We start from the raw sequence: 13,736 nt of genomic DNA, 5'->3' as shown, positions 1-13,736 counted from the left end.
GTCATCTTTTGATTTTATTTTTTTCCATAGAAAATAAGAACATTTTTATTGTGGTCAAAGAGAATGACTTCTTAGGTTTGAGTCATGCTTAAGTAAACCCATCCTACTACAAGATTATAAAAAAATTTTAACTGGGTTGTTTTATAGTTTTATATTTTAGATTTATAGCTTTGAGCTGTTTGAAGCTCATTTTAGTATAAGTAATGCAAGAGAGAAATGCAGTTGTTTGCATGTGGCTACTCAATATTCCCTGAACAATTTACTGCATAATCTATTATTTCCTGTGTGTATTTGGATCTGTTTCTGGATATTCTATTCTACTCATCCATCCACTCATGTTCCCAAACAAAAATTATTTTCAAATTGTCAACCATAGTTTTACAATATGTTTTAATGTCTGGTTGGACTAGCCCCACTTTTTATTCTTTTTTTCAATAATTTTCTTATCTCTTAAAAAGTAGCTTTTCTGTTTCTTTTGGGGAGCCCATATTAACTTTATAAATAAATTGAGAAAGAACTGATATCTTTCTAATATCAATTTCCCTCCTTTTCTTACACAAAGCTAACATACTATATAATCTAATACATGGAGGGAAAGGGACCTAAGGGGACTAAATGGTAATGGGGAAAAATACAATAAAGATTAAATTTTAAAAAATAATCTATTTCACTTCTTGCTTTTTTTCATTAACAAATATGTCCTGGAGATCTTTCCATCTCATTTCATAGAGAGTTTCCTTATTCTTTTGTATAACTGCATAGTATTCCATTGGTAGCTGTCCTTTGTCTGTTTAACTGGTCCCCTATAGATGACTATAAATACTTATTCTTTGAATCCTTGGTTTGTTTTTTTTTTTCAATTAGCAATAATCATGCCTTGGATAAACCTCATTGGCTATGATACTGCTCCTGAGCAAAGCTGAATCCTTTGCTTTTAGCAACATGACTCATTTTGTGTGCACACACCAGGCTTAACTCCACCCCAGGGACTTCACGCTCCCTCCTCCCACACTGATATTGGCATGATTCACTCATTTACCTGCTTCCTTTTCCAGGAGGCCCATCCTGCCCACCCAGCCTTCCCAACCTCCTATCCTGCTCAGTTTTTTTTGCTGATAGCAATCATTATGTTGTGCTATCTTTAACAGATTTGGATATTAATATACACTATTCATAAAAGGACTTTGAAAGCGTCAGCCCAGCACAGTGGTTAAGAGGGTGACTTCTGAAACTTAACTCGTTAACTTCACATTTGAATCTGCCACTTACTAGTTGTGTAGCCCTGGACACGTTACTTAGCTTCTTTTGCCTGAGTATTTTTTATCTCTAAAATGGGGTTATTATTTATCTTCTTCACAGAATTATGGTGGCAATTAATGAATCCTGCACTTAAAACTGCATCTGCCACATAGGGACTCGATGAATATAGGATATTATTATTATTATTATTATTATTATTATTATTATTTCTAGGATATTGAACCATTTGAATGGCACTGTTAGTCATCATTTCTTAAAGTGTTGGTGGAATTCATCTGGTGACTTGTTTGAACCTGGAGCTTTTGAAAATTTTTCCTTTGTGGGTGGGAGAATAGCTCTTTGGTAACATTTAATTTGCTTACATATTTGATCTGCTTAGAATTCAGTTGTCTTCAAGGATCAATTCTGAGAAGTTCAAAACCCATTTCTGCAGAGTTGGTTCCTTCTGGAGGCTCCAGTGGAGAGTTCCTCTCCATACCTCTCCCCTGACTTCCGGGGGTGTCCAGCAGCCGTTGGAGCTCCTCGGCTTAGCTGTGTTGCTCCAATTTCTCCCCATCTTCACATCACCTCCCCTGTGTCAGTAGGTACCACAGACCTGTGGTGAGGTGACAATGGTGGGGCAAACCAAGGGTCCTTGGTTAACAACCATGGTCAGTATCAATACAAGTATGTTAGGAAATGTCTCTTTAGCTCTTTGCTGCTTTGTGTTAACCCGTATCAGCTTTGACAGAAAAGCCTTAACTTTCTAGTTTAGCAGAAGGGTTCTCTGGTTTTGTCCAGGATTGCCTGCAGCTGTTGTTTCTAAAAGTTCTAAAAGTTCAGTTGTCATGGCAACTATGTGAGAGCCCCAGGGCATCTCTTAACTTTGAACAAGGAGAATCTGGATAGAGGTGTGGGAGAGTGGAAAGAGCTTGGTGTGATTCTCGCTCAGCATTGAGGCTACACATGTGAGCGAGGCAGATGAAAGCCGAGCCCAAAGAGTCAGGTAGGCCTATATTCAACCACCAGCCCCGCCTTTGAATAGCTGTGTGAGGATGGCAAAGTCACTGGGAATCTCTGACTCTCATATGCAGAATGGAGCTGCCAGCCGTTTTACAGGGTGGTTGAGATCATGCCCATAAGGCTCCTGGGTATATACGGAGTAGATGCTATTGTTCGTGTAGGCAGCTAGACATTAACAAGGAAGAGAGCAAAGGGAATCGGACATCAAGCCTAATAAACTAGGGAGCTAAACCGGGTAATAAGCCTGCTTCATTAGGAAGTTACAGCTTCACACACTTGCCAGGCATCCTCCTCCCTTGGGACCTAATCCCTGAAGTGGGCAGGAAGGATCGTTACAGGTCTTTAGCCAGGATTACTCACAGGAAAGATAAAACAGGGGGAGAAATTCCTCTGCCGGGCACATGACTAGTAGAAGCCAAGATGGTGTAGGGGGCGGTGCTTCTACCACGAGGCAGGTGCGGCAGGAACTGAAGACAGCGACCGTAAGGAGCAGAGCCCAGCCTGGGATAAGGGCCACAGAACCCGGGAAGGTCTAGAAAGTGGTTTGGTTAGAGGGAGAAACCAGCAGAAGCCCGTGAAAGATGGGGAAGTGGATCGGTTAGTTTGAAAGGGGGCCTGATCTTTCCCAAGCCTGAGAGAATTAATCGACTTCGCAAATGCTCTCTTCCCTCCCTCTCTCTGCCTCTCCCTCTGCCTCTCCATGACATGCACAGACCTTGTTCTTCCCAGCTCTCTCCGCTGCAGCCACGTGGCCCTGCCAGCCGGCTACAGCCCAGCGGCCGCGCACACTCCGAGCGTGGGCCGCGGCCCAGTGCGAGCCGAAGCGCAGCGGGGCACAGACTACACCGGACTAGGCTTTAATATCGACCGAAGAGACAGCACAGAATATCTGGACACGGGCCTTCTGGGCTTGATGAAGACAAGGCTGGACTTCTTTCATAGTGGAACAGAAGGAGATGAGACACTGGGGACCTGGGGCCAGTCCTTTGATTTTGCTTCTACAATAAATCTTACTGTAACAGAACCCCTGGGCTGCTCCGATTGAAACAGAACCCACGGGCTGTTTAGTTAGGGGCCCGATTGCCCGCCGCCAGAATCATAACTCTGAATACCAGAGTTTGGTGAAAAGGAAAATAATTGTTTATTTACACAAAGTCCTGCCTCCCCCTCCCAGACCTGGCCAGTCTTACGGAAGTCAGAAACACCATTTCCCTACTTCCTAGGCACAGTTCAGCTTTACCAGTAGCTGCCAATCACTCAGTTCTGATTGGGGAGGTCCTTTCTGTGCTGTGGTGCCCTCCAGCTCTCAATGCAGGACCGCCTGGATTCTCAGCCTCCTTGTAAACTGCCTTCTTCCTGCAAACCGCATGGATCTCCTCTCCTTCTCGAAGCAGTCTGGCAAGAGCCTCTTCTTAAAGCCGCCTGGAGACCCCTGCTCCAAGCCACATGGAGGGAGCCCACAAGAGCCAGAGAGTGAGGGCGTGAGGGCCAGAGAGAGCCTGAGAGAGAGAGCCTCCTAGAGCCAGAGCTAGCCCAAAATGTCCACAGCTCCTTCTCTCTTCCTCCCTGCCTCCTCTCTCCCCCTGCATCCTCTCACGCAGTGGGTGTTGCAAACAGTTCTGACCATCCACAGAACCCTACGTAGGCTCTGCCTGCTTCTTCCCTACCAGCCCACAGTCCAAGGTCCCTCCCATCTTCCTGAGTCTTGGAAGTAAAGCGGATCTTTGCAACAATGTTTCCAGCCACTAGCTCCAGGCATGCAAGGGCATCCTGAAAGCTGCTTCCTGCTCCCTATCTCCCACACGCAAACTCTGGGGTTTGTTTTTGGACTTCCCTGTTTCTGTAACATTACCACCTCAACCTCCCACGCCTGGGTCCTTGGAAATGCTTTCCTCACAACCCCGTGAAAGGACCCCATTTCCACCAGCGACATTATGTAAATATTGGTCCCCTTCCTCCTGGTCCAGCTCAGCCACTTACAGGCTGTGTGACTCCGGAGAAGGGACTTATCTTCTCGGAGCTTCCAGTTCCTCATAGATGATCTCTGAAGTCCTTTCCGGCTCTGGGAGACTTGGACCCTGCAAGTTGGCTGCTCCTGGTCCTTCCTTCCCGACTGGAACAAACCCAGAAGTACGGAGAACAACCCGCTGAGGAACGCAACCCCCAGCCACAGGTCTTCCAGGGCAGGCCTGATTTCACGTGTGAGTCCCGAGCTTGTCAGACCAGATTCCCTGGTTTGGGAAATCCAGTTGTCCTACCCTGATCTTGCAGGGGACACATCTCTTTGCTTCCCTGGCTACTCTTCTCACAGGGGGCAAGTCCTTCACAAGCCACACAGACTGCCAGGCCTTATGCAAAATAGGGTGCCACAGAGCCTGGCGTTGGGTTCTTCCCAGAGTTGTTTATTTTTGTTTCTTTGTTAAAAATTGAGGTGAAATTTACATAACAAAAGGTTAACCGTTTTAAAGTGTACAATTCAGTGACATTTAGCTCATTTTCAGTGAGGTGCAACTGTCACCTCCATCTGGTTCCAAAACACTTCCACCACCCCCAAAGGAGACCCTATATCATTATGTAGTCTCCACATCTCCTCCTCCCCCAGCCCCTGACAACCACTAATCTGCTTTCTGTCTCTATAGGTTTACCTAGTCTGTATACCTTGTATGAATGGAATCATGAAATATGTGGTCTTATGTGCTCCCTTTATTTAGTATAATGTTTTCAAGGCTCATCCACCTTGCGGCATGTGTTGGTCTTTCATTCTTTCTTGTGGCTGGATAATATTCCACTGTATGTATATACCTCACCCAAGGTATTTTTATTATTTTTTAATCCTCACCCGAGGGTGTTTATTGACTTTTTTTAGTGAGATAGGAAGGGAGGGAAAGAAACATGGATGTGAGAAAGAAACATTGATTAGTTGCCTCCTGTATGCACCTCAACAGGGGATCGAACCTGAAACCTGGACATGTGTCCTGACTGGGAATCGAACCTGCAACCTTTCTGGTGTACGGGGATGATGCTCCAACCAACTGAGCTACCCAGCCAGGGCTTGATATACCGCATTTTATGTATTCCCATTTAAATGAATGGATATTTGAGTTGTTTCCACCTTTTGAGTTTTGTGAATAGTGCTGCTATGGACATTCATGTGCAAGTATCTGTTGGAATACCAGTTTTCAATTCTCAACATGTACTCTCCGTAGAACTTCCATTCTGCTAAGCTGGGAGGATCATTCCTGCCCTGCCGTTCTCTCTGGGTAGTATGATGGTCAAGTATGAGAATGAAGGAAAAATAGTCATGATAGTACTAACAACTCCCACATTTACATCAGCAGCCTGTTAGACTCTCTGTGTGACTCTCTGACACCTAGATCTGTGTCATGAGCACCAGGGTGTCCCCGAAAGGAATCACCAACCTGTGTTTCTTCCCACGACGCCAGGTTTATTAGGGGAGACCTGCCCAATAAGCCGATAGTCACTTGCAGGTGACTCTCTGTAGAGAGGGGGAGCATATGCAATCGCAGTGAGCAGAACAAGCCTCTGGCAGAGTCCTAGTCGCCAGCAGGGTCCGCAGGAGGGGAGGCGGGCATCGGTCTCCAGCCAGCTGGCTGCAGTGGTCACACACAGTGCAGTGGAGGTTCAGCAGGGCCCTGAGCATGACCCGTGGTACAGCCAAGCTCGAGCATTGGGTGGCCAGAGCTCTGAGGTCTCAGAGCCCATCAGGGGTGGAGGTCCCACTCATATCAGTGTCTGGCTGGAGTCCTTATCCGAGGGCCCAGGCTTGTGGTTTTAGGCATTCCAGGACCCTCCTAAGGGCATTTATGTTGCACCCCCTTACCTCAGTCTTGACACAGCCCTTGACGTAACTGTCATGGCTGACGGTGACTCCATATTGGATTGTCAAAGGTGTCAAAAAGCCTGCTCTGCCCTTGCTCTGTACATTCTGAACGCACCCAAAATCGAACTCTTGATCTCCTCCTCAGACCTGTTTCACTTGCAGCCTCGACCATCTCAGTTGGTGGCAACCGATTCCTTCCACTTGTTCAAGCTCCAAACCCCGGAGCCATCCTGGACTCCTCTGTCTACACTCCCCATCCAACCCTTCAGGAAACCAGGCTGGATCTGCCTTCAGGATGGATCCAGAACCCGACTACATCTCACCCCCCCCCACTGCTACCACATGGCAACGGCGCTGTGGTTTCGGCACCCGCTGTCCTGGCCTCTTCCCTTCCCTTTACACTCTATGCTCAGCCCTGCAGCCAAGGTTCTTCTTTCAAAATGGAAGTCAGATCACATTGTTCTTCTGCTCCAAACGCTGCAGTAGCTCCTCTTCCCTTGGCCTAAAAGCCACCTTCACAATGGCTGGCAATGCCCCCCATGGTCTATCCACCTTACCTCTGACTTTCTCTCTCCAGCGCAGTCAGCCCACGCATGTTTTGCTTGGAAACATTTGCATGGGTCTGTCGCTTCTGTGTGAATACTCTTCCACGAGATTTTGTCAAGTCTGTCATCCACCCCCCACCCCTGCGGTCCCTTGCTCAAATGCCACCCTCTCAATGAGTGTCTACTCTGTCACTCTTTAAAATAACAGTCCACCCATCCCCCTGCTCTCCACTCCCAAAGTGGCATTGATCACTCTTTAATGTGCTTATTTTACTCATTTGTTGTCTATTGTCTCTCTCCTCTGCCTGAATGTGAACCCCATGGGCAGGGGTCTTGGCATGTTTTGTTTAGTGATCTGGTCCAAGTACCTGGCACATAATAGACAATTCATGCATATTTGCTGAATTAGGAAACAATACTAAAACAGTGACGACTTACTTTTTAATTTTATTTATTTATTATTACTTTTTAGGGAAAGGGGAAAGGAGGGAGAAAAAGAGGGAGAGAAACATTGATGAGTGAGAGATACATCAGTCAGTTGCCTCTCGTTGCCTCTTGAAACATTCCCAACTGGGGACCTGGCCCGGAACCCAGGCATGTGCCCTGACTGGGAATCGAACTGGCGACCTTTTGCAGGCCAGCCCTCAATCCACTGAGCCACAGCAGCCAGGTGAAAGTAGTGACCATTTATTAAACCTATTATGTGCCACATTCTTTACAAAGACTCCACATAAAACTCATAAACAAGGCAGAATTTTTTGCTTCCATCTTACAGTTGAGAAACCAGACTCAGAACATTGTAGGTGACCTGCCTCAAGTCACACAGTACGTGGCAGGGAAAGGAGGTGAACCCAGTTCTATCTACTGGACTCTCGAACTCTTGCTCTTTTGTACTTTGCCCTGTGGTCAGAGCAGCCGTATTTAACATTGTTCATTCATTCATTCAATCATTCAGTAAATCCCAAGTTACTTCCACCTCTATCTCCCCCAAATGCTGGGCCCTGCATTGCAGACTGAGGACCCACACATAGTGAGTGGGTCAGGATCCTGCCAGGAGGCGCTCGGGTCCCACAGCTTGGGCAACGGTGTCCCTGGGCACTTTGTAAACTAGAACAAGGGGGCTCCCGCCTCCCAGCAACTCCTTATTAGCTCCACTAAATGGGAGTTCATCTGAACTGAAGCCCCTCATTTATAGCAGAGACAAAACGGCTCCCGTGGTGCGACCCCTGACCCCAGGCTGAGTAAGCCTGATGGCGCGCCCTCCACAGCATCCTGCACCTTGCCAGGTCAACAGCCCGGTGGGGGAGGTCGTGGGTGTGGGCCCAGGCATGCAGGCCCACAGCCAGCCAGACAGGAGCAAGCGCAGGCTGAGAGGGGAGAAGGTGAGGAAGTGTGGGCAAGGGGGCGTGGTGGGTCTGGAGCAATCACGATTGCCAAACTGGGAAGACACAACCCCAGAGAAAGAGCCCTTTCCTCCCCAGCCCAGAACCCCGCACTCTGTCCCTCCTCCTGGCTCTTTGCTGCCATGCACCCTCTTTACCCCTGCACCTCCCAAGGAAAGGGGGACCAACACCGCCAACAAATCCTCAACTGCCTTGGCACTTCGTTTTGTACAAAGTTGCTGAGGAATTGGTATAAGATTTGGGGTTTGGTGGCTTTTCTTTCATGTTTCATTTAGGCTGCACACATTCATGGAAGCTTCCCCTGTGCCCGACCCTCTGCCAGGCACCAGGGCCTGAGGCTCTCAGGGTCTGCGGGAGAAGCTAGAAAGGCCACGGGGAACCACACTGCAGCCGTGGCGAGTGCCAGGGGCTCTGGGGCACTAGAAACGTCCATGATGCAGCCTAGAAATCAGAGACGCTGCCCAGAGAAATGTGTAAATGACAATAATGCAAAGATAACCAAGTGAGGCCCCCTCTGAAGTAAAGCTCATTAATATAACTTATTCAGGGCCTACATGTGCTTCAGTGGCCTGGAGGTGACTGGGCAGCAGAGTGAATATTCTGCCCTTGACACTGTATAGCTGGAAGGTAGAAAGGGTACACCCATCATACAGAGGAGCAAACTGAGTCACAGATGTGAGTTTGCTCACTCCCCTAGACCGCGGGACATAGGACATAGGAACTCAGGCTTAAATTCACATCTGCAGCACCCGGGGCATGAAGGAACTTTTAAAATTATACAGTGGTAGGATATTTATTGGTAGGAGAACATAGAAACAGGTTGCCAAAAGGATATATGTTGTACAAACCAAATGTTATAAAATACAGAGACATGTACACATATAGATTTTTTTAAAGATTTTACTTATTTATTTTTAGAGAGAGGGGAAGGAAGGGAGAAAGAGAGGAAGAGAAACAACGAGTTGGAGAGAAACATTGATTGGCTGTCTCTGGCACACCCTCAGCCGGGGACCCAGCCAGAAAACCAGGCAAGTGCCGTGACCTGACCAGGGATGGATGGTGACCTTTCACTTTGCGGTATGAGCCACACCGGTCAGGGCACACATATTTTTTTTTTTTTGAAGACTGACACCAGTAGACTACAAAATGTTAATAGTTGTCCTAAGTTGTAGGTTGGAGATGTTTTGAAAAGACTTTCCAATGTAAAAAAATTAATATAAATAAATGAATAAAAGGCTTTACGACGTAGAATATTGGCCATAGATGGGAAAATAGACAGAATAGGATAATGAAACTTCATCAGCCCACTAATCAACTCACGACTGACATGCCCCATCCACATCTCCACGATGTAGTTCTTGGCAGTGAGTCCCACACATCAACCGTTTCTTCTCTAAATATTGCAGTGTGTATCTCTTGAAATAAAGCCTTTTAAAAACAGGTATATAATCACCCTGGTTAGTGTGGCTCAGTGGACTGAGCGCCAGTGTGTGAACCAAAGGGCTGCTGGTTCGGTTCCCAGTCAGCGCACAGGCCTGGGTTGTGGGCCAGGTCCTCAGCTAGGGGCACATGAGAGGCAACCACACATTGATGTTTCTGTCCCTCTTTTTCTTCCTCCCTTCCCCTCTCTCTGGGAATAAATAAATAAAATCTTTTTAAAAAACCCACAAAAATAAATAAATAAATAAATAAAAAGATACATAACCACAATACCATTACAAACAAAAGATGTACAATTATTTCTTAATATTATCAAATGGAGTCAATGGTCAAATTTCCAATGGTCTCATAAGTGGCATAGATGCACTGTGCGACTAGCTGCTGTCCCTTAGGTCTCTTCCATCCATAATTTTCCCCTCCGTCTCTTATTATTTTCTTTGCAAATGCATCATTTATCCTTCCATGTCCCACAGTTTGGGTTTTGCTGATTGCACTCCTGTGCTATAATTTAATGAGTCTCTGTCCTTTGTGTTTCTTGTAAACTGATCATTTCATCTACAGCCGCGTTAGATTCAGATGATAGGTTTTTTGACAAGACTAATTCATAAGAGATGTTGTGCGATTTCATCAGGAGGCAAATAATGTCTGGTTGTCTTTCTTTTACTTCGTAAACAGCCATTGTTCCATACTTAGATCCCTGAATTCCTGAGAGGTTGCAGGATGAATATCACTGAATTGGATCATTCTCCCAGTACTATTAGCTGCAATACTACGAAGAGAAGATTCCCCACATACCCCATTTGACTCGTCTGAATTACAAATCATAAAGGAAGGGCAGGATAAATCCTTCATTCTTGCCTTTTATATACTAGTCTTCAAAATGAGTTGGTTCTCTAGCACCCAACAATGGCGACAAATCAAGTTTAAAATATATATATTATTTTTATATCATTGTGGATTTAAAATCATAATTTATACATTTGATGTACTTCATGGTCCATTACAGTTATGGTTATTGATGTTCAAATGATCCCATCTTTGATCTGCGGAAATCTTGTCAATTTGGTTCCTAAGTCCTTCAGACACAACCTTACAAGTCTTGACAGCTTCTTTCTAGCTGGTGCTTCCTGATGCTCCAGACCCCACTTGCTGTGCACTGAACCTGGCGTCAGCTCTTTCCTAAGGAGCCCTGGTTCCTTTTAGAGGGGAATGGTATTTAGAGATCACAAGCTGGATGCTAGGGTTATAATAGGCTCTCTCTCTCTCTTTTCTTTTTTTTTACTTTTTATTTTGAAATAATTTTAGACTTACAGAAAAGTTGCAAAAATAGTACCGAGAGTTCCTGTATACACTCTTACCCAGCTTCCTTTCAGGTTGGCATCTTACATAATCGTCGTCGGCAGCCGTCCGTCTCGAGAGACGATGGTGTAGCTTCTTAAGAGTCTATCTGCACCGCCGAGAATGGCTGTGCAGTCCGACTCGGGAGTGACACGGTATCTGTCTCCTCCCGTGTTGAATCGACATCTTGCGATGACGCTGGAGTGTCCTCTCCAGTGGAGCTGAAGCTACAGAGCCTGGGCAGGGTGATATGGAGGGTCTGCTGTTGCCCATGCAGCAGACCCCCCCTCTCTTCGCAGCTGAAGGATCCAAGGGAAAGACGGAGTCAATACAGCTTGGCTTCAGGTGCGCCGCAGGAGTTGCCGGTGTTGACTACAACGTCAAACCGCCTTAGGGACTCCGGCTCCGGATTTTCTGTCGGGGTTTACTCCCTTAGCCTTTCCCCTGAAGAGGTATGCCGCAAGGCAGCGGAGGTTTTTTGGAGTCAGAGTTTTCCTTCTCTGATGTGCCCTGACTGGAAGATCGAACCAGCGACACTTAGCTCGCAGGCCGACGCTCAATCCACTGAGCCAAACCAGCCAGGGTGAATCTTACATAATAACACATAGTAAAAGGATCAAAACCAAGAAAATAACATTGGCCCAGTACTGTGTGCTGAACTACAGACTTTATTCAGATCTCACCAGTTTTTCCATTCATATCTTTTTGTCAATGTTGCTGTTGTTCTGGGTTCCAGTCCAGGACACCCGCACTGAATTTCCTCGCCATGTGTCCTTTTCCCCTCTAACCTGCAACAGTTCCTCAGTCTTTCCTTATCTTTCACGATTTGACCCACTAAAGGGTATTGGTCAGATGTTTCATAGACTTTCTTTCGGTTTGGGTTGTTTCATGTCTCCTCGTGATTAGATGGAGGTTATGCCTTTTGGGGAAGAATAACCCAGATGTGCCCCTCTTCTCGGTGCATCTGGGGTACATGATGTTGATATGTCTTATTCTGGGATGTTAGCTCAGTCACTTGGTTAAGATGGTGTCTGCCAGGTTTCTCCACTGTCCAATTACTATTTTTCCCTTTGCAGTTAAGTATTTTGGGGAGGAGATTTTCAGATGATGCAGATATTCTGTTTCTCCTCAAATTCTTTTCCCACTAATTTTGGCATCCATCGCTGGGCCTTGCCTGCAGTGATTATTCTTGTGTCCCAGCGTTGCGTTTCTATTTCCGTCACTCCTTCTGCACTTATTAATTGGAATCTTTCTGGAAGGAAGAGCTGTTTCTTCCTCGATATGGATTTGTGGCTATTTTATTCTGTAGTTACAATCCAGTACTGCTGCTAATATATTAGGATTTGGATAAATGTTTCTGGGAGAAAGGAAGGCAAGCAGGGAAGGAGAAAGAAGAGTTTACAAGTGGAACTTGTCTGTCTTATTCATTTATATTTAATAAATCTTTATCGGAAAACACTGTGCAGGTCAGCAAAGCGTCCCAGGCTGTCGCTGTGCTGGTGGGGGTGACTTTTCTACAGTGCAAATCTGATTGGGTTGGGGGGGGCACCCCACTGGCCTGGGAGCTCTCCTGGGGGGCTGGTTCAGAGTCTGATAGCAACTCTGTCATCAACACTCACCTGGCCAGGCCCTTCGCAGTGTTCTGTCCCGCCTGTGCCTAGAGACATACAAGGTCTGCCCCTCTCCCTCAGTGTAAGAGCGAAGGCCTTACAGAGGTCTCCGGGTCTGCAAATCCCCAGGCCCGCCCTCCGCCCTCCTCCCTCCCTGCCTGCCTCTCTGCAGGGTCTTTGCAAGGCCTGATTGCTCTTCCCCTAGACGTCTGTCTGTGTGCCTCTCCAGTCCCTCTCCTCCTTTAGGTCTTAAAATGTCACTTTTCTAAGCGAGAAATCCCCTGACCATCTTACCCAAAGCTGCCACTTTCTCACACTGCCTTGCTCCTCTCCTCTGTAGCACTACGCATTTTTTTCCTATTTGAGATTTTGTGTTTTTTGTTTTTTTTTTCATTTCATTTTTTCTTTTCTTCCACTGGGACGTAAGCTCCAGGAAAAGCAGAGGTAATTTTTGTGTTGCAAACCTGACCTTTCTCTAGGGTTTAAACTTGTTCAAAGGCTTAAAATACGACGTCACCCAGTCCTCTTTTTGCAAAGGAGACCAAGGCCGGAGCATGCCATTGGGTCCCGGAGCTATCCCCGTGAGCTCCTTGGCGATGCAGCCAGGTTAGGACTTGAACGAGTGTTTTTTCCTCCCGCTGGGTGGGCCCTGCATTCATTGCCTGCAGACCAACAAACGCGATGCCCTCCAGGCTCCAGCCCTGCCCAATCCTCAAGCCTCTTTCTTCCTCTCTCCGTCCTGCAGTCCCTCCCCCAGCTCCCCTGGTCCTTTTGAGCATTCCAGAGACATGAGCTCTGCTCATCTTTCCTCTCAGCACTACTGGGTTTGACAATGGCTCTCTTCCTGTGCATTTCCCACTAGACCACCAGCCCCAGGAGGTGGGAAGGGGTCAGCGCTGCTCCTTGCTGAGTCCCCAGCTCCTAGCACAGCCCCCAGCTAAGAGCAAGAAGTACAGCGATCCCTCACTTATCGTGGGTGTTACGTTCTAGACCCCCCCCGCGATAGGTGAAAATCCACGAAATAGGAATCTTACATTTATTTTAGTATTTATATATATTTTAAGGCTTTAGAAACCCTTCCCACACACTTATAAACCGTTCCTAGTCCCTTATTAACCTTTCCCACTCCCTTATTAACCTTTTCCACACTTTTATAAACACTACTTATGTTAACATATTCTACACCCTTAAACCTGTGTAACTTTAACAACATACATATACAGTACCGCAAAACCGCGCGATATAGTGAAAAATCCGCGATAAATAATTAAATATAATATTTTTTAAAATCCCGTAA

General features: G+C 46.5%; 1 pseudogene; it reads right to left on the bottom strand.

The window, feature by feature from the left end:
- Positions 1 to 801: 801 nt before the first annotated feature.
- On the bottom strand, positions 802 to 921 carry LOC150010968 (U4 spliceosomal RNA; annotated as a pseudogene).
- Positions 922 to 13,736: the final 12,815 nt, after the last annotated feature.

The sequence above is a fragment of the Furipterus horrens genome, unplaced genomic scaffold (assembly GCF_987537825.1).
Source record: "Furipterus horrens unplaced genomic scaffold, mFurHor1.1.pri manual_scaffold_4, whole genome shotgun sequence".
Lineage (NCBI taxonomy): Eukaryota > Metazoa > Chordata > Mammalia > Chiroptera > Furipteridae > Furipterus > Furipterus horrens.
The sequence above is the reverse complement of the archived record's forward strand: the minus strand, read 5'-3'. Positions and strand labels throughout refer to the sequence as shown.